This window comes from Rhodamnia argentea, unplaced genomic scaffold, assembly GCF_020921035.1.
Source record: "Rhodamnia argentea isolate NSW1041297 unplaced genomic scaffold, ASM2092103v1 Rarg_v2.17, whole genome shotgun sequence".
Lineage (NCBI taxonomy): Eukaryota > Viridiplantae > Streptophyta > Magnoliopsida > Myrtales > Myrtaceae > Rhodamnia > Rhodamnia argentea.
This window is the reverse complement of record NW_025955866.1, coordinates 67,901-91,929: the sequence shown is the minus strand read 5'-3', so window position 1 is coordinate 91,929 and position 24,029 is coordinate 67,901. Positions and strand designations below refer to the sequence as shown.

Here is a 24,029-nt window from a genome sequence, read left to right as displayed (position 1 = left end):
CGTGAGTCCTTCCCGGATCAAAAGTTACGTGCGAATTTCGATTCATGGGGATTTTTTTTCTTAGTTTGTCGTTTCCAAGGAATATCCCGTTAACCGATCACGCGACAGGGCACGAAAACCAGGAAAAAGAAAGTTCGAACATTTTGCAAGAAGGGGAAGGGCATTTGTTACAAATATATTTGCAATGCATAACATAACGGGTGCGATCATACCAAAGACTAATGCACCGGATCCCATCGAACCCGGTTAAGCGTGCTTGGGCGAGAGTAGTACTAGGATGGGTGACCTCCCGGGAAGTCCTCGTGTCGCACCCCTCATTTTCGTTTTTTACTTTTTAATTTTTTTTTGCGACTCAAGAAATGCACTCGGAAGGCATAACGGGCCCATCGTGACCGGCTCGAACGAGCTTCCGAAAAGTACTTACGGGCCCCGTGAGTCCTTCCCGGGATCAAAAGTTACGTGCGAATTTCGATTCATGGGGATTTTTTTTCTTAGTTTGTCGTTTCCAAGGAATATCCCGTTAACTCGATCACGCGACAGGGCACGAAAACCAGGAAAAAGAAAGTTCGAACATTTTGCAAGAAGGGGAAGGGCATTTGTTACAAATATATTTGCAATGCATAACATAACGGGTGCGATCATACCAAAGACTAATGCACCGGATCCCATCGAACTCCGGTTAGCGTGCTTGGGCGAGAGTAGTACTAGGATGGGTGACCTCCCGGGAAGTCCTCGTGTTGCACCCCTCATTTTCGTTTTTTACTTTTTAATTTTTTTTTGCGACTCAAGAAATGCACTCGGAAGGCATAACGGGGCCCATCGTGGACCGGCTCGAACGAGCTTTCCGAAAAGTACTTACGGGCCCCGTGAGTCCTTCCTGGGATCAAAAGTTACGTGCGAATTTCGATTCATGGGGATTTTTTTTCTTAGTTTGTCGTTTCCAAGGAATATCCCGTTAACCGATCACGCGACAGGGCACGAAAACCAGGAAAAAGAAAGTTCGAACATTTTGCAAGAAGGGGAAGGGCATTTGTTACAAATATATTTGCAATGCATAACATAACGGGTGCGATCATACCAAAGACTAATGCACCGGATCCCATCGAACTCCGGTTAAGCGTGCTTGGGCGAGAGTAGTACTAGGATGGGTGACCTCCCGGGAAGTCCTCGTGTTGCACCCCTCATTTTCGTTTTTTACTTTTTAATTTTTTTTTGCGACTCAAGAAATGCACTCGGGAAGGCATAACGGGGCCCATCGTGACCGGTTCGAACGAGCTTCCGAAAAGTACTTACGGGCCCCGTGAGTCCTTCTGGATCAAAAGTTACGTGCGAATTTCGATTCATGGGGATTTTTTTTCTTAGTTTGTCGTTTCCAAGGAATATCCCGTTAACCGATCACGCGACAGGGCACGAAAACCAGGAAAAAGAAAGTTCGAACATTTTGCAAGAAGGGGAAGGGCATTTGTTACAAATATATTTGCAATGCATAACATAACGGGTGCGATCATACCAAAGACTAATGCACCGGATCCCATCAGAACTCCGAAGTTAAGCGTGCTTGGGCGAGAGTAGTACTAGGATGGGTGACCTCCCGGGAAGTCCTCGTGTTGCACCCCTCATTTTCGTTTTTTACTTTTTAATTTTTTTTTGCGACTCAAGAAATGCACTCGGAAGGCATAACGGGGCCCATCGTGACCGGCTCGAACGAGCTCCGAAAAGTACTTACGGGCCCCGTGAGTCCTTCCGGGATCAAAAGTTACGTGCGAATTTCGATTCATGGGGATTTTTTTTCTTAGTTTGTCGTTTCCAAGGAATATCCCGTTAACCGATCACGCGACAGGGCACGAAAACCAGGAAAAAGAAAGTTCGAACATTTTGCAAGAAGGGGAAGGGCATTTGTTACAAATATATTTGCAATGCATAACATAACGGGTAGCGATCATACCAAAGACTAATGCACCGGATCCCATCGAACTCCGGGTTAAGCGTGCTTGGGCGAGAGTAGTACTAGGATGGGTGACCTCCCGGGAAGTCCTCGTGTTGCACCCCTCATTTTCGTTTTTTACTTTTTAATTTTTTTTGCGACTCAAGAAATGCACTCGGGAAGGCATAACGGGCCCATCGTGACCGGCTCGAACGAGCTTTCCGAAAAGTACTTACGGGCCCCGTGAGTCCTTCCCGGATCAAAAGTTACGTGCGAATTTCGATTCATGGGGATTTTTTTTCTTAGTTTGTCGTTTCCAAGGAATATCCCGTTAACCGATCACGCGACAGGGCACGAAAACCAGGAAAAAGAAAGTTCGAACATTTTGCAAGAAGGGGAAGGGCATTTGTTACAAATATATTTGCAATGCATAACATAACGGGTGCGATCATACCAAAGACTAATGCACCGGATCCCATCGAACTCCGGGTTAAGCGTGCTTGGGCGAGAGTAGTACTAGGATGGGTGACCTCCCGGGAAGTCCTCGTGTTGCACCCCTCATTTTCGTTTTTTACTTTTTAATTTTTTTTTGCGACTCAAGAAATGCACTCGGGAGGGCATAACGGGGCCCATCGTGACCGGTTCGAACGAGCTTTCCGAAAAGTACTTACGGGCCCCGTGAGTCCTTCTGGATCAAAAGTTACGTGCGAATTTCGATTCATGGGGATTTTTTTTTCTTAGTTTGTCGTTTCCAAGGAATATCCCGTTAACCGATCACGCGACAGGGCACGAAAACCAGGAAAAAGAAAGTTCGAACATTTTGCAAGAAGGGGAAGGGCATTTGTTACAAATATATTTGCAATGCATAACATAACGGGTGCGATCATACCAAAGACTAATGCACCGGATCCCATCGAACTCCGGTTAAGCGTGCTTGGGCGAGAGTAGTACTAGGATGGGTGACCTCCCGGGAAGTCCTCGTGTTGCACCCCTCATTTTCGTTTTTTACTTTTTAATTTTTTTTTGCGACTCAAGAAATGCACTCGGGAAGGCATAACGGGGCCCATCGTGACCGGCTCGAACGAGCTTTCCGAAAAGTACTTACGGGCCCCGTGAGTCCTTCCGGGATCAAAAGTTACGTGCGAATTTCGATTCATGGGGATTTTTTTTTCTTAGTTTGTCGTTTCCAAGGAATATCCCGTTAACCGATCACGCGACAGGGCACGAAAAACCAGGAAAAAAGAAAGTTCGAACATTTTGCAAGAAGGGGAAGGGCATTTGTTACAAATATATTTGCAATGCATAACATAACGGGTGCGATCATACCAAAGACTAATGCACCGGATCCCATCGAACTCCGGTTAAGCGTGCTTGGGCGAGAGTAGTACTAGGATGGGTGACCTCCCGGGAAGTCCTCGTGTTGCACCCCTCATTTTCGTTTTTTACTTTTTAATTTTTTTTTGCGACTCAAGAAATGCACTCGGAAGGCATAACGGGGCCCATCGTGACCGGTTCGAACGAGCTTCCGAAAAGTACTTACGGGCCCCGTGAGTCCTTCCGGGATCAAAAGTTACGTGCGAATTTCGATTCATGGGGATTTTTTTTCTTAGTTTGTCGTTTCCAAGGAATATCCCGTTAACCGATCACGCGACAGGCACGAAAAACCAGAAAAAAGAAAGTTCGAACATTTTGCAAGAAGGGGAAGGGCATTTGTTACAAATATATTTGCAATGCATAACATAACGGGTGCGATCATACCAAAGACTAATGCACCGGATCCCATCGAACTCCGGTTAAGCGTGCTTGGGCGAGAGTAGTACTAGGATGGGTGACCTCCCGGGAAGTCCTCGTGTTGCACCCCTCATTTTCGTTTTTTACTTTTTAATTTTTTTTTGCGACTCAAGAAATGCACTCGGGAAGGCATAACGGGGCCCATCGTGACCGGTTCGAACGAGCTTCCGAAAAGTACTTACGGGCCCCGTGAGTCCTTCCGGGATCAAAAGTTACGTGCGAATTTCGATTCATGGGGATTTTTTTTTCTTAGTTTGTCGTTTCCAAGGAATATCCCGTTAACCGATCACGCGACAGGGCACGAAAACCAGGAAAAAGAAAGTTCGAACATTTTGCAAGAAGGGGAAGGGCATTTGTTACAAATATATTTGCAATGCATAACATAACGGGTGCGATCATACCAAAGACTAATGCACCGGATCCCATCGAACTCCGGGTTAAGCGTGCTTGGGCGAGAGTAGTACTAGGATGGGTGACCTCCCGGGAAGTCCTCGTGTTGCACCCCTCATTTTCGTTTTTTACTTTTTAATTTTTTTTTGCGACTCAAGAAATGCACTCGGGAAGGCATAACGGGGCCCATCGTGACCGGTTCGAACGAGCTTTCCGAAAAGTACTTACGGGCCCCGTGAGTCCTTCCCGGATCAAAAGTTACGTGCGAATTTCGATTCATGGGGATTTTTTTTTCTTAGTTTGTCGCTTTCCAAGGAATATCCCGTTAACCGATCACGCGACAGGGCACGAAAACCAGGAAAAAGAAAGTTCGAACATTTTGCAAGAAGGGGAAGGGCATTTGTTACAAATATATTTGCAATGCATAACATAACGGGTGCGATCATACCAAAGACTAATGCACCGGATCCCATCGAACTCCGGTTAAGCGTGCTTGGGCGAGAGTAGTACTAGGATGGGTGACCTCCCGGGAAGTCCTCGTGTTGCACCCCTCATTTTCGTTTTTTACTTTTTAATTTTTTTTGCGACTCAAGAAATGCACTCGGGAAGGCATAACGGGGCCCATCGTGACCGGTTCGAACGAGCTTTCCGAAAAGTACTTACGGGCCCCGTGAGTCCTTCCCGGATCAAAAGTTACGTGCGAATTTCGATTCATGGGGATTTTTTTTTCTTAGTTTGTCGCTTCCAAGGAATATCCCGTTAACCGATCACGCGACAGGCACGAAAACCAGGAAAAAGAAAGTTCGAACATTTTGCAAGAAGGGGAAGGGCATTTGTTACAAATATATTTGCAATGCATAACATAACGGGTGCGATCATACCAAAGACTAATGCACCGGATCCCATCGAACTCCGGGTTAAGCGTGCTTGGGCGAGAGTAGTACTAGGATGGGTGACCTCCCGGGAAGTCCTCGTGTTGCACCCCTCATTTTCGTTTTTTACTTTTTAATTTTTTTTCGACTCAAGAAATGCACTCGGAAGGCATAACGGGGCCCATCGTGACCGGCTCGAACGAGCTTCCGAAAAGTACTTACGGGCCCCGTGAGTCCTTCCCGGATCAAAAGTTACGTGCGAATTTCGATTCATGGGGATTTTTTTTTCTTAGTTTGTCGTTTCCAAGGAATATCCCGCTAACCGATCACGCGACAGGCACGAAAACCAGGAAAAAAGAAAGTTCGAACATTTTGCAAGAAGGGGAAGGGCATTTGTTACAAATATATTTGCAATGCATAACATAACGGGTGCGATCATACCAAAGACTAATGCACCGGATCCCATCGAACTCCGGTTAAGCGTGCTTGGGCGAGAGTAGTACTAGGATGGGTGACCTCCCGGGAAGTCCTCGTGTTGCACCCCTCATTTTCGTTTTTTACTTTTTAATTTTTTTTTGCGACTCAAGAAATGCACTCGGGAAGGCATAACGGGGCCCATCGTGACCGGTTCGAACGAGCTTTCCGAAAAGTACTTACGGGCCCCGTGAGTCCTTCTGGATCAAAAGTTACGTGCGAATTTCGATTCATGGGGATTTTTTTTCTTAGTTTGTCGCTTCCAAGGAATATCCCGTTAACCGATCACGCGACAGGGCACGAAAACCAGGAAAAAGAAAGTTCGAACATTTTGCAAGAAGGGGAAGGGCATTTGTTACAAATATATTTGCAATGCATAACATAACGGGTGCGATCATACCAAAGACTAATGCACCGGATCCCATCGAACTCCGGTTAAGCGTGCTTGGGCGAGAGTAGTACTAGGATGGGTGACCTCCCGGGAAGTCCTCGTGTTGCACCCCTCATTTTCGTTTTTTACTTTTTAATTTTTTTTTGCGACTCAAGAAATGCACTCGGGAAGGCATAACGGGGCCCATCGTGACCGGTTCGAACGAGCTTCCGAAAAGTACTTACGGGCCCCGTGAGTCCTTCCGGATCAAAAGTTACGTGCGAATTTCGATTCATGGGGATTTTTTTTCTTAGTTTGTCGTTTCCAAGGAATATCCCGTTAACCGATCACGCGACAGGCACGAAAACCAGGAAAAAGAAAGTTCGAACATTTTGCAAGAAGGGGAAGGGCATTTGTTACAAATATATTTGCAATGCATAACATAACGGGTGCGATCATACCAAAGACTAATGCACCGGATCCCATCGAACTCCGGTTAAGCGTGCTTGGGCGAGAGTAGTACTAGGATGGGTGACCTCCCGGGAAGTCCTCGTGTTGCACCCCTCATTTTCGTTTTTTACTTTTTAATTTTTTTTTGCGACTCAAGAAATGCACTCGGGAAGGCATAACGGGGCCCATCGTGACCGGTTCGGAACGAGCTTTCCGAAAAGTACTTACGGGCCCCGTGAGTCCTTCCGGATCAAAAGTTACGTGCGAATTTCGATTCATGGGGATTTTTTTTCTTAGTTTGTCGTTTCCAAGGAATATCCCGTTAACCGATCACGCGACAGGCACGAAAACCAGGAAAAAGAAAGTTCGAACATTTTGCAAGAAGGGGAAGGGCATTTGTTACAAATATATTTGCAATGCATAACATAACGGGTGCGATCATACCAAAGACTAATGCACCGGATCCCATCAGAACTCCGAAGTTAAGCGTGCTTGGGCGAGAGTAGTACTAGGATGGGTGACCTCCCGGGAAGTCCTCGTGTTGCACCCCTCATTTTCGTTTTTTACTTTTTAATTTTTTTTTGCGACTCAAGAAATGCACTCGGAAGGCATAACGGGGCCCATCGTGACCGGCTCGAACGAGCTTTCCGAAAAGTACTTACGGGCCCCGTGAGTCCTTCCGGATCAAAAGTTACGTGCGAATTTCGATTCATGGGGATTTTTTTTCTTAGTTTGTCGTTTCCAAGGAATATCCCGTTAACCGATCACGCGACAGGGCACGAAAACCAGGAAAAAGAAAGTTCGAACATTTTGCAAGAAGGGGAAGGGCATTTGTTACAAATATATTTGCAATGCATAACATAACGGGTGCGATCATACCAAAGACTAATGCACCGGATCCCATCGAACTCCGGGTTAAGCGTGCTTGGGCGAGAGTAGTACTAGGATGGGTGACCTCCCGGGAAGTCCTCGTGTTGCACCCCTCATTTTCGTTTTTTACTTTTTAATTTTTTTTTGCGACTCAAGAAATGCACTCCGGAAGGCATAACGGGGCCCATCGTGACCGGCTCGAACGAGCTTTCCGAAAAGTACTTACGGGCCCCGTGAGTCCTTCCCGGGATCAAAAGTTACGTGCGAATTTCGATTCATGGGGATTTTTTTTCTTAGTTTGTCGTTTCCAAGGAATATCCCGTTAACCGATCACGCGACAGGCACGAAAACCAGGAAAAAGAAAGTTCGAACATTTTGCAAGAAGGGGAAGGGCATTTGTTACAAATATATTTGCAATGCATAACATAACGGGTGCGATCATACCAAAGACTAATGCACCGGATCCCATCGAACTCCGGGTTAAGCGTGCTTGGGCGAGAGTAGTACTAGGATGGGTGACCTCCCCGGGAAGTCCTCGTGTTGCACCCCTCATTTTCGTTTTTTACTTTTTAATTTTTTTTTGCGACTCAAGAAATGCACTCGGAAGGCATAACGGGGCCCATCGTGACCGGCTCGAACGAGCTTCCGAAAAGTACTTACGGGCCCCGTGAGTCCTTCCTGGGATCAAAAGTTACGTGCGAATTTCGATTCATGGGGATTTTTTTTCTTAGTTTGTCGTTTCCAAGGAATATCCCGTTAACCGATCACGCGACAGGCACGAAAACCAGGAAAAAGAAAGTTCGAACATTTTGCAAGAAGGGGAAGGGCATTTGTTACAAATATATTTGCAATGCATAACATAACGGGTGCGATCATACCAAAGACTAATGCACCGGATCCCATCGAACCCGGGTTAAGCGTGCTTGGGCGAGAGTAGTACTAGGATGGGTGACCTCCCGGGGAAGTCCTCGTGTGCACCCCTCATTTTCGTTTTTTACTTTTTAATTTTTTTTGCGACTCAAGAAATGCACTCGGAAGGCATAACGGGGCCCATCGTGACCGGTTCGAACGAGCTTCCGAAAAGTACTTACGGGCCCCGTGAGTCCTTCCTGGATCAAAAGTTACGTGCGAATTTCGATTCATGGGGATTTTTTTTTCTTAGTTTGTCGTTTCCAAGGAATATCCCGTTAACCCGATCACGCGACAGGGCACGAAAACCAGGAAAAAGAAAGTTCGAACATTTTGCAAGAAGGGGAAGGGCATTTGTTACAAATATATTTGCAATGCATAACATAACGGGTGCGATCATACCAAAGACTAATGCACCGGATCCCATCGAACTCCGGGTTAAGCGTGCTTGGGCGAGAGTAGTACTAGGATGGGTGACCTCCCGGGAAGTCCTCGTGTTGCACCCCTCATTTTCGTTTTTTACTTTTTAATTTTTTTTGCGACTCAAGAAATGCACTCGGGAAGGCATAACGGGCCCATCGTGACCGGCTCGAACGAGCTTCCGAAAAGTACTTACGGGCCCCGTGAGTCCTTCCCGGATCAAAAGTTACGTGCGAATTTCGATTCATGGGGATTTTTTTTCTTAGTTTGTCGTTTCCAAGGAATATCCCGTTAACCGATCACGCGACAGGGCACGAAAACCAGGAAAAAGAAAGTTCGAACATTTTGCAAGAAGGGGAAGGGCATTTGTTACAAATATATTTGCAATGCATAACATAACGGGTGCGATCATACCAAAGACTAATGCACCGGATCCCATCGAACTCCGGTTAAGCGTGCTTGGGCGAGAGTAGTACTAGGATGGGTGACCTCCCGGGAAGTCCTCGTGTTGCACCCCTCATTTTCGTTTTTTACTTTTTAATTTTTTTTTGCGACTCAAGAAATGCACTCGGAAGGCATAACGGGGCCCATCGTGACCGGTTCGAACGAGCTTTCCGAAAAGTACTTACGGGCCCCGTGAGTCCTTCCGGGATCAAAAGTTACGTGCGAATTTCGATTCATGGGGATTTTTTTTTTAGTTTGTCGCTTTCCAAGGAATATCCCGTTAACCGATCACGCGACAGGGCACGAAAACCAGGAAAAAAGAAAGTTCGAACATTTTGCAAGAAGGGGAAGGGCATTTGTTACAAATATATTTGCAATGCATAACATAACGGGTGCGATCATACCAAAGACTAATGCACCGGATCCCATCGAACTCCGGTTAAGCGTGCTTGGGCGAGAGTAGTACTAGGATGGGTGACCTCCCGGGAAGTCCTCGTGTTGCACCCCTCATTTTCGTTTTTTACTTTTTAATTTTTTTTTGCGACTCAAGAAATGCACTCGGAAGGCATAACGGGGCCCATCGTGACCGGCTCGAACGAGCTTCCGAAAAGTACTTACGGGCCCCGTGAGTCCTTCCCGGATCAAAAGTTACGTGCGAATTTCGATTCATGGGGATTTTTTTTCTTAGTTTGTCGTTTCCAAGGAATATCCCGTTAACCCGATCACGCGACAGGGCACGAAAACCAGGAAAAAAGAAAGTTCGAACATTTTGCAAGAAGGGGAAGGGCATTTGTTACAAATATATTTGCAATGCATAACATAACGGGTGCGATCATACCAAAGACTAATGCACCGGATCCCATCGAACTCCGGTTAAGCGTGCTTGGGCGAGAGTAGTACTAGGATGGGTGACCTCCCGGGAAGTCCTCGTGTTGCACCCCTCATTTTCGTTTTTTACTTTTTAATTTTTTTTTGCGACTCAAGAAATGCACTCGGGAAGGCATAACGGGCCCATCGTGACCGGCTCGAACGAGCTTTCCGAAAAGTACTTACGGGCCCCGTGAGTCCTTCCCGGATCAAAAGTTACGTGCGAATTTCGATTCATGGGGATTTTTTTTTCTTAGTTTGTCGTTTCCAAGGAATATCCCGTTAACCGATCACGCGACAGGCACGAAAACCAGGAAAAAAGAAAGTTCGAACATTTTGCAAGAAGGGGAAGGGCATTTGTTACAAATATATTTGCAATGCATAACATAACGGGTGCGATCATACCAAAGACTAATGCACCGGATCCCATCGAACTCCGGGTTAAGCGTGCTTGGGCGAGAGTAGTACTAGGATGGGTGACCTCCCGGGAAGTCCTCGTGTTGCACCCCTCATTTTCGTTTTTTACTTTTTAATTTTTTTTGCGACTCAAGAAATGCACTCGGGAAGGCATAACGGGCCCATCGTGACCGGTTCGAACGAGCTTTCCGAAAAGTACTTACGGGCCCCGTGAGTCCTTCCCGGATCAAAAGTTACGTGCGAATTTCGATTCATGGGGATTTTTTTTCTTAGTTTGTCGTTTCCAAGGAATATCCCGTTAACCGATCACGCGACAGGGCACGAAAACCAGGAAAAAGAAAGTTCGAACATTTTGCAAGAAGGGGAAGGGCATTTGTTACAAATATATTTGCAATGCATAACATAACGGGTGCGATCATACCAAAGACTAATGCACCGGATCCCATCGAACTCCGGTTAAGCGTGCTTGGGCGAGAGTAGTACTAGGATGGGTGACCTCCCGGGAAGTCCTCGTGTTGCACCCTCATCATTTCGTTTTTTACTTTTTAATTTTTTTTTGCGACTCAAGAAATGCACTCGGGAAGGCATAACGGGCCCATCGTGACCGGCTCGAACGAGCTTCCGAAAAGTACTTACGGGCCCCGTGAGTCCTTCCGGATCAAAAGTTACGTGCGAATTTCGATTCATGGGGATTTTTTTTCTTAGTTTGTCGTTTCCAAGGAATATCCCGTTAACCGATCACGCGACAGGGCACGAAAACCAGGAAAAAGAAAGTTCGAACATTTTGCAAGAAGGGGAAGGGCATTTGTTACAAATATATTTGCAATGCATAACATAACGGGTGCGATCATACCAAAGACTAATGCACCGGATCCCATCGAACTCCGGGTTAAGCGTGCTTGGGCGAGAGTAGTACTAGGATGGGTGACCTCCCGGGAAGTCCTCGTGTTGCACCCCTCATTTTCGTTTTTTACTTTTTAATTTTTTTTGCGACTCAAGAAATGCACTCGGGAAGGCATAACGGGGCCCATCGTGACCGGCTCGAACGAGCTTCCGAAAAGTACTTACGGGCCCCGTGAGTCCTTCCCGGATCAAAAGTTACGTGCGAATTTCGATTCATGGGGATTTTTTTCTTAGTTTGTCGTTTCCAAGGAATATCCCGTTAACCGATCACGCGACAGGGCACGAAAACCAGGAAAAAGAAAGTTCGAACATTTTGCAAGAAGGGGAAGGGCATTTGTTACAAATATATTTGCAATGCATAACATAACGGGTGCGATCATACCAAAGACTAATGCACCGGATCCCATCGAACTCCGGGTTAAGCGTGCTTGGGCGAGAGTAGTACTAGGATGGGTGACCTCCCGGGAAGTCCTCGTGTTGCACCCCTCATTTTCGTTTTTTACTTTTTAATTTTTTTTTGCGACTCAAGAAATGCACTCGGGAAGGCATAACGGGGCCCATCGTGACCGGTTCGAACGAGCTTCCGAAAAGTACTTACGGGCCCCGTGAGTCCTTCCCGGATCAAAAGTTACGTGCGAATTTCGATTCATGGGGATTTTTTTTCTTAGTTTGTCGTTTCCAAGGAATATCCCGTTAACCGATCACGCGACAGGCACGAAAACCAGGAAAAAGAAAGTTCGAACATTTTGCAAGAAGGGGAAGGGCATTTGTTACAAATATATTTGCAATGCATAACATAACGGGTGCGATCATACCAAAGACTAATGCACCGGATCCCATCGAACTCCGGGTTAAGCGTGCTTGGGCGAGAGTAGTACTAGGATGGGTGACCTCCCGGGAAGTCCTCGTGTTGCACCCCCTCATTTTCGTTTTTTACTTTTTAATTTTTTTTTGCGACTCAAGAAATGCACTCGGGAAGGCATAACGGGGCCCATCGTGACCGGTTCGGAACGAGCTTTCCGAAAAGTACTTACGGGCCCCGTGAGTCCTTCCCGGATCAAAAGTTACGTGCGAATTTCGATTCATGGGGATTTTTTTTTTTAGTTTGTCGTTTCCAAGGAATATCCCGTTAACCGATCACGCGACAGGGCACGAAAACCAGGAAAAAAGAAAGTTCGAACATTTTGCAAGAAGGGGAAGGGCATTTGTTACAAATATATTTGCAATGCATAACATAACGGGTGCGATCATACCAAAGACTAATGCACCGGATCCCATCGAACTCCGGTTAAGCGTGCTTGGGCGAGAGTAGTACTAGGATGGGTGACCTCCCGGGAAGTCCTCGTGTTGCACCCCTCATTTTCGTTTTTTACTTTTTAATTTTTTTTGCGACTCAAGAAATGCACTCGGGAAGGCATAACGGGGCCCATCGTGGACCGGTTCGAACGAGCTTCCGAAAAGTACTTACGGGCCCCGTGAGTCCTTCCGGGATCAAAAGTTACGTGCGAATTTCGATTCATGGGGATTTTTTTTCTTAGTTTGTCGTTTCCAAGGAATATCCCGTTAACTCGATCACGCGACGGGCACGAAAAACCAGGAAAAAGAAAGTTCGAACATTTTGCAAGAAGGGGAAGGGCATTTGTTACAAATATATTTGCAATGCATAACATAACGGGTGCGATCATACCAAAGACTAATGCACCGGATCCCATCGAACTCCGGTTAAGCGTGCTTGGGCGAGAGTAGTACTAGGATGGGTGACCTCCCGGGAAGTCCTCGTGTTGCACCCCTCATTTTCGTTTTTTACTTTTTAATTTTTTTTTGCGACTCAAGAAATGCACTCGGAAGGCATAACGGGGCCCATCGTGACCGGTTCGAACGAGCTTCCGAAAAGTACTTACGGGCCCCGTGAGTCCTTCCGATCAAAAGTTACGTGCGAATTTCGATTCATGGGGATTTTTTTTCTTAGTTTGTCGTTTCCAAGGAATATCCCGTTAACCGATCACGCGACAGGCACGAAAACCAGGAAAAAGAAAGTTCGAACATTTTGCAAGAAGGGGAAGGGCATTTGTTACAAATATATTTGCAATGCATAACATAACGGGTGCGATCATACCAAAGACTAATGCACCGGATCCCATCGAACTCCGGTTAAGCGTGCTTGGGCGAGAGTAGTACTAGGGATGGGTGACCTCCCGGGAAGTCCTCGTGTTGCACCCCTCATTTTCGTTTTTTACTTTTTAATTTTTTTTTGCGACTCAAGAAATGCACTCGGAAGGCATAACGGGGCCCATCGTGACCGGTTCGGAACGAGCTTCCGAAAAGTACTTACGGGCCCCGTGAGTCCTTCCCGGATCAAAAGTTACGTGCGAATTTCGATTCATGGGGATTTTTTTTTCTTAGTTTGTCGTTTCCAAGGAATATCCCGTTAACCGATCACGCGACAGGGCACGAAAACCAGGAAAAAGAAAGTTCGAACATTTTGCAAGAAGGGGAAGGGCATTTGTTACAAATATATTTGCAATGCATAACATAACGGGTGCGATCATACCAAAGACTAATGCACCGGATCCCATCGAACTCCGGTTAAGCGTGCTTGGGCGAGAGTAGTACTAGGATGGGTGACCTCCCGGGAAGTCCTCGTGTTGCACCCCTCATTTTCGTTTTTTACTTTTTAATTTTTTTTTGCGACTCAAGAAATGCACTCGGAAGGCATAACGGGCCCATCGTGACCGGCTCGAACGAGCTTCCGAAAAGTACTTACGGGCCCCGTGAGTCCTTCCGGGATCAAAAGTTACGTGCGAATTTCGATTCATGGGGATTTTTTTTCTTAGTTTGTCGTTTCCAAGGAATATCCCGTTAACCGATCACGCGACAGGGCACGAAAACCAGGAAAAAGAAAGTTCGAACATTTTGCAAGAAGGGGAAGGGCATTTGTTACAAATATATTTGCAATGCATAACATAACGGGTGCGATCATACCAAAGACTAATGCACCGGATCCCATCGAACTCCGGTTAAGCGTGCTTGGGCGAGAGTAGTACTAGGATGGGTGACCTCCCCGGGAAGTCCTCGTGTTGCACCCCTCATTTTCGTTTTTTACTTTTTAATTTTTTTTTGCGACTCAAGAAATGCACTCGGGAAGGCATAACGGGGCCCATCGTGACCGGTTCGAACGAGCTTCCGAAAAGTACTTACGGGCCCCGTGAGTCCTTCCCGGATCAAAAGTTACGTGCGAATTTCGATTCATGGGGATTTTTTTTCTTAGTTTGTCGTTTCCAAGGAATATCCCGTTAACCGATCACGCGACAGGGCACGAAAACCAGGAAAAAGAAAGTTCGAACATTTTGCAAGAAGGGGAAGGGCATTTGTTACAAATATATTTGCAATGCATAACATAACGGGTGCGATCATACCAAAGACTAATGCACCGGATCCCATCGAACTCCGGGTTAAGCGTGCTTGGGCGAGAGTAGTACTAGGATGGGTGACCTCCCCGGGAAGTCCTCGTGTTGCACCCCTCATTTTCGTTTTTTACTTTTTAATTTTTTTTTGCGACTCAAGAAATGCACTCGGAAGGCATAACGGGGCCCATCGTGACCGGTTCGAACGAGCTTCCGAAAAGTACTTACGGGCCCCGTGAGTCCTTCCGGGATCAAAAGTTACGTGCGAATTTCGATTCATGGGGATTTTTTTTTTTAGTTTGTCGTTTCCAAGGAATATCCCGTTAACCGATCACGCGACAGGCACGAAAACCAGGAAAAAAGAAAGTTCGAACATTTTGCAAGAAGGGGAAGGGCATTTGTTACAAATATATTTGCAATGCATAACATAACGGGTGCGATCATACCAAAGACTAATGCACCGGATCCCATCGAACTCCGGGTTAAGCGTGCTTGGGCGAGAGTAGTACTAGGATGGGTGACCTCCCGGGAAGTCCTCGTGTTGCACCCCTCATTTTCGTTTTTTACTTTTTAATTTTTTTTGCGACTCAAGAAATGCACTCGGGAAGGCATAACGGGGCCCATCGTGACCGGCTCGAACGAGCTTTCCGAAAAGTACTTACGGGCCCCGTGAGTCCTTCCGGGATCAAAAGTTACGTGCGAATTTCGATTCATGGGGATTTTTTTTCTTAGTTTGTCGTTTCCAAGGAATATCCCGTTAACCGATCACGCGACAGGGCACGAAAACCAGGAAAAAGAAAGTTCGAACATTTTGCAAGAAGGGGAAGGGCATTTGTTACAAATATATTTGCAATGCATAACATAACGGGTGCGATCATACCAAAGACTAATGCACCGGATCCCATCGAACTCCGGGTTAAGCGTGCTTGGGCGAGAGTAGTACTAGGATGGGTGACCTCCCGGGAAGTCCTCGTGTTGCACCCCTCATTTTCGTTTTTTACTTTTTAATTTTTTTTTGCGACTCAAGAAATGCACTCGGAAGGCATAACGGGGCCCATCGTGACCGGTTCGAACGAGCTTTCCGAAAAGTACTTACGGGCCCCGTGAGTCCTTCTCCGGGATCAAAAGTTACGTGCGAATTTCGATTCATGGGGATTTTTTTTCTTAGTTTGTCGTTTCCAAGGAATATCCCGTTAACCGATCACGCGACAGGCACGAAAACCAGGAAAAAGAAAGTTCGAACATTTTGCAAGAAGGGGAAGGGCATTTGTTACAAATATATTTGCAATGCATAACATAACGGGTAGCGATCATACCAAAGACTAATGCACCGGATCCCATCGAACTCCGGTTAAGCGTGCTTGGGCGAGAGTAGTACTAGGATGGGTGACCTCCCGGGAAGTCCTCGTGTTGCACCCTCATTTTCGTTTTTTACTTTTTAATTTTTTTTTGCGACTCAAGAAATGCACTCGGAAGGCATAACGGGGCCCATCGTGACCGGCTCGAACGAGCTTTCCGAAAAGTACTTACGGGCCCCGTGAGTCCTTCCCGATCAAAAGTTACGTGCGAATTTCGATTCATGGGGATTTTTTTTCTTAGTTTGTCGTTTCCAAGGAATATCCCGTTAACCGATCACGCGACAGGGCACGAAAACCAGGAAAAAGAAAGTTCGAACATTTTGCAAGAAGGGGAAGGGCATTTGTTACAAATATATTTGCAATGCATAACATAACGGGTGCGATCATACCAAAGACTAATGCACCGGATCCCATCGAACTCCGGTTAAGCGTGCTTGGGCGAGAGTAGTACTAGGATGGGTGACCTCCCGGGAAGTCCTCGTGTTGCACCCCCTCATTTTCGTTTTTTACTTTTTAATTTTTTTTGCGACTCAAGAAATGCACTCGGGAGGCATAACGGGCCCATCGTGACCGGTTCGAACGAGCTTTCCGAAAAGTACTTACGGGCCCCGTGAGTCCTTCCGGATCAAAAGTTACGTGCGAATTTCGATTCATGGGGATTTTTTTTCTTAGTTTGTCGTTTCCAAGGAATATCCCGTTAACCGATCACGCGACAGGGCACGAAAACCAGGAAAAAGAAAGTTCGAACATTTTGCAAGAAGGGGAAGGGCATTTGTTACAAATATATTTGCAATGCATAACATAACGGGTAAGCGATCATACCAAAGACTAATGCACCGGATCCCATCGAACCCGGGTTAAGCGTGCTTGGGCGAGAGTAGTACTAGGATGGGTGACCTCCCGGGAAGTCCTCGTGTTGCACCCCTCATTTTCGTTTTTTACTTTTTAATTTTTTTTTGCGACTCAAGAAATGCACTCGGGAAGGCATAACGGGGCCCATCGTGACCGGTTCGGAACGAGCTTTCCGAAAAGTACTTACGGGCCCCGTGAGTCCTTCCTGGGATCAAAAGTTACGTGCGAATTTCGATTCATGGGGATTTTTTTTCTTAGTTTGTCGTTTCCAAGGAATATCCCGTTAACCGATCACGCGACAGGGCACGAAAACCAGGAAAAAGAAAGTTCGAACATTTTGCAAGAAGGGGAAGGGCATTTGTTACAAATATATTTGCAATGCATAACATAACGGGTGCGATCATACCAAAGACTAATGCACCGGATCCCATCGAACTCCGGTTAAGCGTGCTTGGGCGAGAGTAGTACTAGGATGGGTGACCTCCCGGGAAGTCCTCGTGTTGCACCCCTCATTTTCGTTTTTTACTTTTTAATTTTTTTTTGCGACTCAAGAAATGCACTCGGGAAGGCATAACGGGGCCCATCGTGACCGGTTCGAACGAGCTTTCCGAAAAGTACTTACGGGCCCCGTGAGTCCTTCCGGGATCAAAAGTTACGTGCGAATTTCGATTCATGGGGATTTTTTTTTCTTAGTTTGTCGTTTCCAAGGAATATCCCGTTAACCGATCACGCGACAGGGCACGAAAACCAGGAAAAAGAAAGTTCGAACATTTTGCAAGAAGGGGAAGGGCATTTGTTACAAATATATTTGCAATGCATAACATAACAAAGGAGCGATCATACCAAAGACTAATGCACCGGATCCCATCGAACTCCGGTTAAGCGTGCTTGGGCGAGAGTAGTACTAGGATGGGTGACCTCCCGGGAAGTCCTCGTGTTGCACCCCTCATTTTCGTTTTTTACTTTTTAATTTTTTTTTGCGACTCAAGAAATGCACTCGGGAAGGCATAACGGGCCCATCGTGACCGGCTCGAACGAGCTTCCGAAAAGTACTTACGGGCCCCGTGAGTCCTTCCCGGATCAAAAGTTACGTGCGAATTTCGATTCATGGGGATTTTTTTTCTTAGTTTGTCGCTTTCCAAGGAATATCCCGTTAACCGATCACGCGACAGGGCACGAAAACCAGGAAAAAGAAAGTTCGAACATTTTGCAAGAAGGGGAAGGGCATTTGTTACAAATATATTTGCAATGCATAACATAACGGGTAGCGATCATACCAAAGACTAATGCACCGGATCCCATCGAACTCCGGTTAAGCGTGCTTGGGCGAGAGTAGTACTAGGATGGGTGACCTCCCGGGAAGTCCTCGTGTTGCACCCCTCATTTTCGTTTTTTACTTTTTAATTTTTTTTTGCGACTCAAGAAATGCACTCGGGAAGGCATAACGGGGCCCATCGTGACCGGTTCGAACGAGCTTCCGAAAAGTACTTACGGGCCCCGTGAGTCCTTCCCGGGATCAAAAGTTACGTGCGAATTTCGATTCATGGGGATTTTTTTTCTTAGTTTGTCGTTTCCAAGGAATATCCCGTTAACCGATCACGCGACAGGCACGAAAACCAGGAAAAAAGAAAGTTCGAACATTTTGCAAGAAGGGGAAGGGCATTTGTTACAAATATATTTGCAATGCATAACATAACGGGTGCGATCATACCAAAGACTAATGCACCGGATCCCATCGAACTCCGGGTTAAGCGTGCTTGGGCGAGAGTAGTACTAGGATGGGTGACCTCCCGGGAAGTCCTCGTGTTGCACCCCTCATTTTCGTTTTTTACTTTTTAATTTTTTTTTGCGACTCAAGAAATGCACTCGGGAAGGCATAACGGGGCCCATCGTGACCGGTTCGAACGAGCTTTCCGAAAAGTACTTACGGCCCCGTGAGTCCTTCCGGGATCAAAAGTTACGTGCGAATTTCGATTCATGGGGATTTTTTTTTCTTAGTTTGTCGTTTCCAAGGAATATCCCGTTAACCGATCACGCGACAGGCACGAAAACCAGGAAAAAGAAAGTTCGAACATTTTGCAAGAAGGGGAAGGGCATTTGTTACAAATATATTTGCAATGCATAACATAACGGGTGCGATCATACCAAAGACTAATGCACCGGATCCCATCGAACTCCGGGTTAAGCGTGCTTGGGCGAGAGTAGTACTAGGATGGGTGACCTCCCGGGAAGTCCTCGTGTTGCACCCCTCATTTTCGTTTTTTACTTTTTAATTTTTTTTTGCGACTCAAGAAATGCACTCGGGAAGGCATAACGGGGCCCATCGTGACCGGTTCGAACGAGCTTTCCGAAAAGTACTTACGGGCCCCGTGAGTCCTTCCCGGATCAAAAGTTACGTGCGAATTTCGATTCATGGGGATTTTTTTTTCTTAGTTTGTCGTTTCCAAGGAATATCCCGTTAACCGATCACGCGACAGGCACGAAAAACCAGGAAAAAGAAAGTTCGAACATTTTGCAAGAAGGGGAAGGGCATTTGTTACAAATATATTTGCAATGCATAACATAACGGGTGCGATCATACCAAAGACTAATGCACCGGATCCCATCGAACTCCGGTTAAGCGTGCTTGGGCGAGAGTAGTACTAGGATGGGTGACCTCCCGGGAAGTCCTCGTGTTGCACCCCTCATTTTCGTTTTTTACTTTTTAATTTTTTTTTGCGACTCAAGAAATGCACTCGGGAAGGCATAACGGGGCCCATCGTGACCGGTTCGAACGAGCTTCCGAAAAGTACTTACGGGCCCCGTGAGTCCTTCCGGGATCAAAAGTTACGTGCGAATTTCGATTCATGGGGATTTTTTTTCTTAGTTTGTCGTTTCCAAGGAATATCCCGTTAACCGATCACGCGACAGGGCACGAAAACCAGGAAAAAGAAAGTTCGAACATTTTGCAAGAAGGGGAAGGGCATTTGTTACAAATATATTTGCAATGCATAACATAACGGGTGCGATCATACCAAAGACTAATGCACCGGATCCCATCGAACTCCGGGTTAAGCGTGCTTGGGCGAGAGTAGTACTAGGATGGGTGACCTCCCGGGAAGTCCTCGTGTTGCACCCCTCATTTTCGTTTTTTACTTTTTAATTTTTTTTTGCGACTCAAGAAATGCACTCGGGAAGGCATAACGGGGCCCATCGTGACCGGTTCGGAACGAGCTTTCCGAAAAGTACTTACGGGCCCCGTGAGTCCTTCCCGGATCAAAAGTTACGTGCGAATTTCGATTCATGGGGATTTTTTTTCTTAGTTTGTCGTTTCCAAGGAATATCCCGTTAACCGATCACGCGACAGGCACGAAAACCAGGAAAAAAGAAAGTTCGAACATTTTGCAAGAAGGGGAAGGGCATTTGTTACAAATATATTTGCAATGCATAACATAACGGGTGCGATCATACCAGCACTAATGCACCGGATCCCATCGAACTCCGGTTAAGCGTGCTTGGGCGAGAGTAGTACTAGGATGGGTGACCTCCCGGGAAGTCCTCGTGTTGCACCCCTCATTTTCGTTTTTTACTTTTTAATTTTTTTTGCGACTCAAGAAATGCACTCGGGAAGGCATAACGGGGCCCATCGTGACCGGTTCGGAACGAGCTTTCCGAAAAGTACTTACGGGCCCCGTGAGTCCTTCCGGATCAAAAGTTACGTGCGAATTTCGATTCATGGGGATTTTTTTTCTTAGTTTGTCGTTTCCAAGGAATATCCCGTTAACCGATCACGCGACAGGGCACGAAAACCAGAAAAAAGAAAGTTCGAACATTTTGCAAGAAGGGGAAGGGCATTTGTTACAAATATATTTGCAATGCATAACATAACGGGTGCGATCATACCAAAGACTAATGCACCGGATCCCATCGTAACTCCGGTTAAGCGTGCTTGGGCGAGAGTAGTACTAGGATGGGTGACCTCCCGGGAAGTCCTCGTGTTGCACCCCTCATTTTCGTTTTTTACTTTTTAATTTTTTTTGCGACTCAAGAAATGCACTCGGGAAGGCATAACGGGGCCCATCGTGACCGGTTCGAACGAGCTTTCCGAAAAGTACTTACGGGCCCCGTGAGTCCTTCCTGGGATCAAAAGTTACGTGCGAATTTCGATTCATGGGGATTTTTTTTCTTAGTTTGTCGTTTCCAAGGAATATCCCGTTAACCGATCACGCGACAGGGCACGAAAACCAGGAAAAAAGAAAGTTCGAACATTTTGCAAGAAGGGGAAGGGCATTTGTTACAAATATATTTGCAATGCATAACATAACGGGTGCGATCATACCAGCACTAATGCACCGGATCCCATCAGAACTCCGAAGTTAAGCGTGCTTGGGCGAGAGTAGTACTAGGATGGGTGACCTCCCGGGAAGTCCTCGTGTTGCACCCCTCATTTTCGTTTTTTACTTTTTAATTTTTTTTTGCGACTCAAGAAATGCACTCGGGAAGGCATAACGGGGCCCATCGTGACCGGTTCGAACGAGCTTCCGAAAAGTACTTACGGGCCCCGTGAGTCCTTCCCGGGATCAAAAGTTACGTGCGAATTTCGATTCATGGGGATTTTTTTTCTTAGTTTGTCGTTTCCAAGGAATATCCCGTTAACCGATCACGCGACAGGCACGAAAACCAGGAAAAAGAAAGTTCGAACATTTTGCAAGAAGGGGAAGGGCATTTGTTACAAATATATTTGCAATGCATAACATAACGGGTGCGATCATACCAAAGACTAATGCACCGGATCCCATCGAACTCCGGGTTAAGCGTGCTTGGGCGAGAGTAGTACTAGGATGGGTGACCTCCCGGGAAGTCCTCGTGTTGCACCCCTCATTTTCGTTTTTTACTTTTTAATTTTTTTTGCGACTCAAGAAATGCACTCGGGAAGGCATAACGGGGCCCATCGTGACCGGTTCGAACGAGCTTCCGAAAAGTACTTACGGGCCCCGTGAGTCCTTCCGGATCAAAAGTTACGTGCGAATTTCGATTCATGGGGATTTTTTTTCTTAGTTTGTCGTTTCCAAGGAATATCCCGTTAACCGATCACGCGACAGGGCACGAAAACCAGAAAAAAGAAAGTTCGAACATTTTGCAAGAAGGGGAAGGGCATTTGTTACAAATATATTTGCAATGCATAACATAACGGGTGCGATCATACCAAAGACTAATGCACCGGATCCCATCAGAACTCCGAAGTTAAGCGTGCTTGGGCGAGAGTAGTACTAGGATGGGTGACCTCCCGGGAAGTCCTCGTGTTGCACCCCTCATTTTCGTTTTTTACTTTTTAATTTTTTTTGCGACTCAAGAAATGCACTCGGGAAGGCATAACGGGGCCCATCGTGACCGGTTCGAACGAGCTTCCGAAAAGTACTTACGGGCCCCGTGAGTCCTTCCCGGATCAAAAGTTACGTGCGAATTTCGATTCATGGGGATTTTTTTTCTTAGTTTGTCGTTTCCAAGGAATATCCCGTTAACCGATCACGCGACAGGGCACGAAAACCAGGAAAAAAGAAAGTTCGAACATTTTGCAAGAAGGGGAAGGGCATTTGTTACAAATATATTTGCAATGCATAACATAACGGGTGCGATCATACCAGCACTAATGCACCGGATCCCATCAGAACTCCGGAGTTAAGCGTGCTTGGGCGAGAGTAGTACTAGGATGGGTGACCTCCCGGGAAGTCCTCGTGTTGCACCCCTCATTTTCGTTTTTTACTTTTTAATTTTTTTTTGCGACTCAAGAAATGCACTCGGGAAGGCATAACGGGCCCATCGTGACCGGTTCGGAACGAGCTTTCCGAAAAGTACTTACGGGCCCCGTGAGTCCTTCCGGATCAAAAGTTACGTGCGAATTTCGATTCATGGGGATTTTTTTTCTTAGTTTGTCGTTTCCAAGGAATATCCCGTTAACCGATCACGCGACAGGGCACGAAAACCAGGAAAAAAGAAAGTTCGAACATTTTGCAAGAAGGGGAAGGGCATTTGTTACAAATATATTTGCAATGCATAACATAACGGGTGCGATCATACCAGCACTAATGCACCGGATCCCATCGAACTCCGGGTTAAGCGTGCTTGGGCGAGAGTAGTACTAGGATGGGTGACCTCCCGGGAAGTCCTCGTGTTGCACCCCTCATTTTCGTTTTTTACTTTTTAATTTTTTTGCGACTCAAGAAATGCACTCGGGAAGGCATAACGGGGCCCATCGTGACCGGTTCGGAACGAGCTTTCCGAAAAGTACTTACGGGCCCCGTGAGTCCTTCTGGATCAAAAGTTACGTGCGAATTTCGATTCATGGGGATTTTTTTTTCTTAGTTTGTCGTTTCCAAGGAATATCCCGTTAACCGATCACGCGACAGGGCACGAAAACCAGGAAAAAAGAAAGTTCGAACATTTTGCAAGAAGGGGAAGGGCATTTGTTACAAATATATTTGCAATGCATAACATAACGGAGTGGATCATACCAAAGACTAATGCACCGGATCCCATCAGAACTCCGAAGTTAAGCGTGCTTGGGCGAGAGTAGTACTAGGATGGGTGACCTCCCGGGAAGTCCTCGTGTTGCACCCCTCATTTTCGTTTTTTACTTTTTAATTTTTTTTTGCGACTCAAGAAATGCACTCGGGAAGGCATAACGGGCCCATCGTGACCGGTTCGAACGAGCTTTCCGAAAAGTACTTACGGGCCCCGTGAGTCCTTCCCGGGATCAAAAGTTACGTGCGAATTTCGATTCATGGGGATTTTTTTTTCTTAGTTTGTCGTTTCCAAGGAATATCCCGTTAACCGATCACGCGACAGGGCACGAAAACCAGGAAAAAGAAAGTTCGAACATTTTGCAAGAAGGGGAAGGGCATTTGTTACAAATATATTTGCAATGCATAACATAACGGGTGCGATCATACCAAAGACTAATGCACCGGATCCCATCGAACTCCGGTTAAGCGTGCTTGGGCGAGAGTAGTACTAGGATGGGTGACCTCCCGGGAAGTCCTCGTGTTGCACCCCTCATTTTCGTTTTTTACTTTTTAATTTTTTTTTGCGACTCAAGAAATGCACTCGGAAGGCATAACGGGGCCCATCGTGACCGGTTCGAACGAGCTTTCCGAAAAGTACTTACGGGCCCCGTGAGTCCTTCCCGGATCAAAAGTTACGTGCGAATTTCGATTCATGGGGATTTTTTTTTCTTAGTTTGTCGTTTCCAAGGAATATCCCGTTAACCGATCACGCGACAGGCACGAAAACCAGGAAAAAAGAAAGTTCGAACATTTTGCAAGAAGGGGAAGGGCA

The 24,029-nt window shown here is 46.3% G+C and overlaps 8 non-coding genes and 46 pseudogenes across 8 annotated transcripts; all 54 read left to right on the top strand.

Moving 5' to 3' along the window:
- The first annotated feature begins 198 nt into the window (after positions 1-198).
- LOC125313310 lies at positions 199-314 on the top strand (annotated as a pseudogene).
- Positions 315-630: 316 nt separating this feature from the next.
- On the top strand, positions 631-746 carry LOC125313308 (annotated as a pseudogene).
- Positions 747-1,064: 318 nt separating this feature from the next.
- LOC125313136 lies at positions 1,065-1,181 on the top strand (annotated as a pseudogene).
- Positions 1,182-1,496: 315 nt separating this feature from the next.
- On the top strand, positions 1,497-1,616 carry LOC125313021. The gene has a single exon (XR_007197052.1). It is a non-coding gene; the product is annotated as a 5S ribosomal RNA (ribosomal RNA).
- A 315-nt stretch (positions 1,617-1,931) lies between these two features.
- LOC125313261 lies at positions 1,932-2,049 on the top strand (annotated as a pseudogene).
- A 315-nt stretch (positions 2,050-2,364) lies between these two features.
- Positions 2,365-2,482, top strand: LOC125313180 (annotated as a pseudogene).
- Positions 2,483-2,799: 317 nt separating this feature from the next.
- Positions 2,800-2,916, top strand: LOC125313135 (annotated as a pseudogene).
- Positions 2,917-3,236: 320 nt separating this feature from the next.
- On the top strand, positions 3,237-3,353 carry LOC125313134 (annotated as a pseudogene).
- Positions 3,354-3,668: 315 nt separating this feature from the next.
- LOC125313133 lies at positions 3,669-3,785 on the top strand (annotated as a pseudogene).
- A 317-nt stretch (positions 3,786-4,102) lies between these two features.
- On the top strand, positions 4,103-4,220 carry LOC125313179 (annotated as a pseudogene).
- Positions 4,221-4,539: 319 nt separating this feature from the next.
- LOC125313132 lies at positions 4,540-4,656 on the top strand (annotated as a pseudogene).
- Positions 4,657-4,972: 316 nt separating this feature from the next.
- Positions 4,973-5,090, top strand: LOC125313178 (annotated as a pseudogene).
- A 314-nt stretch (positions 5,091-5,404) lies between these two features.
- On the top strand, positions 5,405-5,521 carry LOC125313131 (annotated as a pseudogene).
- A 316-nt stretch (positions 5,522-5,837) lies between these two features.
- Positions 5,838-5,954, top strand: LOC125313130 (annotated as a pseudogene).
- Positions 5,955-6,268: 314 nt separating this feature from the next.
- LOC125313129 lies at positions 6,269-6,385 on the top strand (annotated as a pseudogene).
- Positions 6,386-6,701: 316 nt separating this feature from the next.
- Positions 6,702-6,821, top strand: LOC125313020. The gene has a single exon (XR_007197051.1). It is a non-coding gene; the product is annotated as a 5S ribosomal RNA (ribosomal RNA).
- Positions 6,822-7,136: 315 nt separating this feature from the next.
- On the top strand, positions 7,137-7,254 carry LOC125313177 (annotated as a pseudogene).
- A 317-nt stretch (positions 7,255-7,571) lies between these two features.
- Positions 7,572-7,690, top strand: LOC125313273 (annotated as a pseudogene).
- Positions 7,691-8,438: 748 nt separating this feature from the next.
- On the top strand, positions 8,439-8,556 carry LOC125313176 (annotated as a pseudogene).
- A 314-nt stretch (positions 8,557-8,870) lies between these two features.
- LOC125313128 lies at positions 8,871-8,987 on the top strand (annotated as a pseudogene).
- A 317-nt stretch (positions 8,988-9,304) lies between these two features.
- LOC125313127 lies at positions 9,305-9,421 on the top strand (annotated as a pseudogene).
- A 317-nt stretch (positions 9,422-9,738) lies between these two features.
- On the top strand, positions 9,739-9,855 carry LOC125313125 (annotated as a pseudogene).
- A 317-nt stretch (positions 9,856-10,172) lies between these two features.
- Positions 10,173-10,290, top strand: LOC125313175 (annotated as a pseudogene).
- A 315-nt stretch (positions 10,291-10,605) lies between these two features.
- LOC125313199 lies at positions 10,606-10,722 on the top strand (annotated as a pseudogene).
- A 315-nt stretch (positions 10,723-11,037) lies between these two features.
- Positions 11,038-11,155, top strand: LOC125313174 (annotated as a pseudogene).
- A 314-nt stretch (positions 11,156-11,469) lies between these two features.
- Positions 11,470-11,587, top strand: LOC125313173 (annotated as a pseudogene).
- Positions 11,588-11,902: 315 nt separating this feature from the next.
- On the top strand, positions 11,903-12,020 carry LOC125313172 (annotated as a pseudogene).
- Positions 12,021-12,340: 320 nt separating this feature from the next.
- Positions 12,341-12,457, top strand: LOC125313124 (annotated as a pseudogene).
- A 317-nt stretch (positions 12,458-12,774) lies between these two features.
- LOC125313123 lies at positions 12,775-12,891 on the top strand (annotated as a pseudogene).
- Positions 12,892-13,203: 312 nt separating this feature from the next.
- LOC125313282 lies at positions 13,204-13,321 on the top strand (annotated as a pseudogene).
- Positions 13,322-13,638: 317 nt separating this feature from the next.
- On the top strand, positions 13,639-13,755 carry LOC125313122 (annotated as a pseudogene).
- A 314-nt stretch (positions 13,756-14,069) lies between these two features.
- Positions 14,070-14,187, top strand: LOC125313266 (annotated as a pseudogene).
- A 316-nt stretch (positions 14,188-14,503) lies between these two features.
- LOC125313272 lies at positions 14,504-14,622 on the top strand (annotated as a pseudogene).
- Positions 14,623-14,937: 315 nt separating this feature from the next.
- Positions 14,938-15,055, top strand: LOC125313171 (annotated as a pseudogene).
- Positions 15,056-15,371: 316 nt separating this feature from the next.
- On the top strand, positions 15,372-15,489 carry LOC125313169 (annotated as a pseudogene).
- Positions 15,490-15,807: 318 nt separating this feature from the next.
- LOC125313265 lies at positions 15,808-15,924 on the top strand (annotated as a pseudogene).
- A 314-nt stretch (positions 15,925-16,238) lies between these two features.
- LOC125313121 lies at positions 16,239-16,355 on the top strand (annotated as a pseudogene).
- A 316-nt stretch (positions 16,356-16,671) lies between these two features.
- LOC125313344 lies at positions 16,672-16,788 on the top strand (annotated as a pseudogene).
- A 319-nt stretch (positions 16,789-17,107) lies between these two features.
- Positions 17,108-17,224, top strand: LOC125313120 (annotated as a pseudogene).
- A 320-nt stretch (positions 17,225-17,544) lies between these two features.
- On the top strand, positions 17,545-17,661 carry LOC125313260 (annotated as a pseudogene).
- Positions 17,662-17,978: 317 nt separating this feature from the next.
- LOC125313254 lies at positions 17,979-18,095 on the top strand (annotated as a pseudogene).
- A 317-nt stretch (positions 18,096-18,412) lies between these two features.
- Positions 18,413-18,530, top strand: LOC125313168 (annotated as a pseudogene).
- A 316-nt stretch (positions 18,531-18,846) lies between these two features.
- Positions 18,847-18,964, top strand: LOC125313167 (annotated as a pseudogene).
- Positions 18,965-19,282: 318 nt separating this feature from the next.
- Positions 19,283-19,399, top strand: LOC125313119 (annotated as a pseudogene).
- Positions 19,400-19,715: 316 nt separating this feature from the next.
- LOC125313166 lies at positions 19,716-19,833 on the top strand (annotated as a pseudogene).
- A 318-nt stretch (positions 19,834-20,151) lies between these two features.
- On the top strand, positions 20,152-20,267 carry LOC125313033. The gene has a single exon (XR_007197064.1). It is a non-coding gene; the product is annotated as a 5S ribosomal RNA (ribosomal RNA).
- A 316-nt stretch (positions 20,268-20,583) lies between these two features.
- Positions 20,584-20,701, top strand: LOC125313243 (annotated as a pseudogene).
- Positions 20,702-21,019: 318 nt separating this feature from the next.
- Positions 21,020-21,138, top strand: LOC125313281. The gene has a single exon (XR_007197146.1). It is a non-coding gene; the product is annotated as a 5S ribosomal RNA (ribosomal RNA).
- Positions 21,139-21,454: 316 nt separating this feature from the next.
- Positions 21,455-21,572, top strand: LOC125313165 (annotated as a pseudogene).
- A 314-nt stretch (positions 21,573-21,886) lies between these two features.
- LOC125313019 lies at positions 21,887-22,006 on the top strand. Its single transcript, XR_007197050.1, has one exon. It is a non-coding gene; the product is annotated as a 5S ribosomal RNA (ribosomal RNA).
- Positions 22,007-22,322: 316 nt separating this feature from the next.
- LOC125313354 lies at positions 22,323-22,441 on the top strand. The gene has a single exon (XR_007197160.1). It is a non-coding gene; the product is annotated as a 5S ribosomal RNA (ribosomal RNA).
- A 317-nt stretch (positions 22,442-22,758) lies between these two features.
- Positions 22,759-22,875, top strand: LOC125313034. Its single transcript, XR_007197065.1, has one exon. It is a non-coding gene; the product is annotated as a 5S ribosomal RNA (ribosomal RNA).
- Positions 22,876-23,193: 318 nt separating this feature from the next.
- On the top strand, positions 23,194-23,312 carry LOC125313095. The gene has a single exon (XR_007197125.1). It is a non-coding gene; the product is annotated as a 5S ribosomal RNA (ribosomal RNA).
- Positions 23,313-23,630: 318 nt separating this feature from the next.
- LOC125313118 lies at positions 23,631-23,747 on the top strand (annotated as a pseudogene).
- The last annotated feature ends 282 nt before the right edge of the window (positions 23,748-24,029 follow it).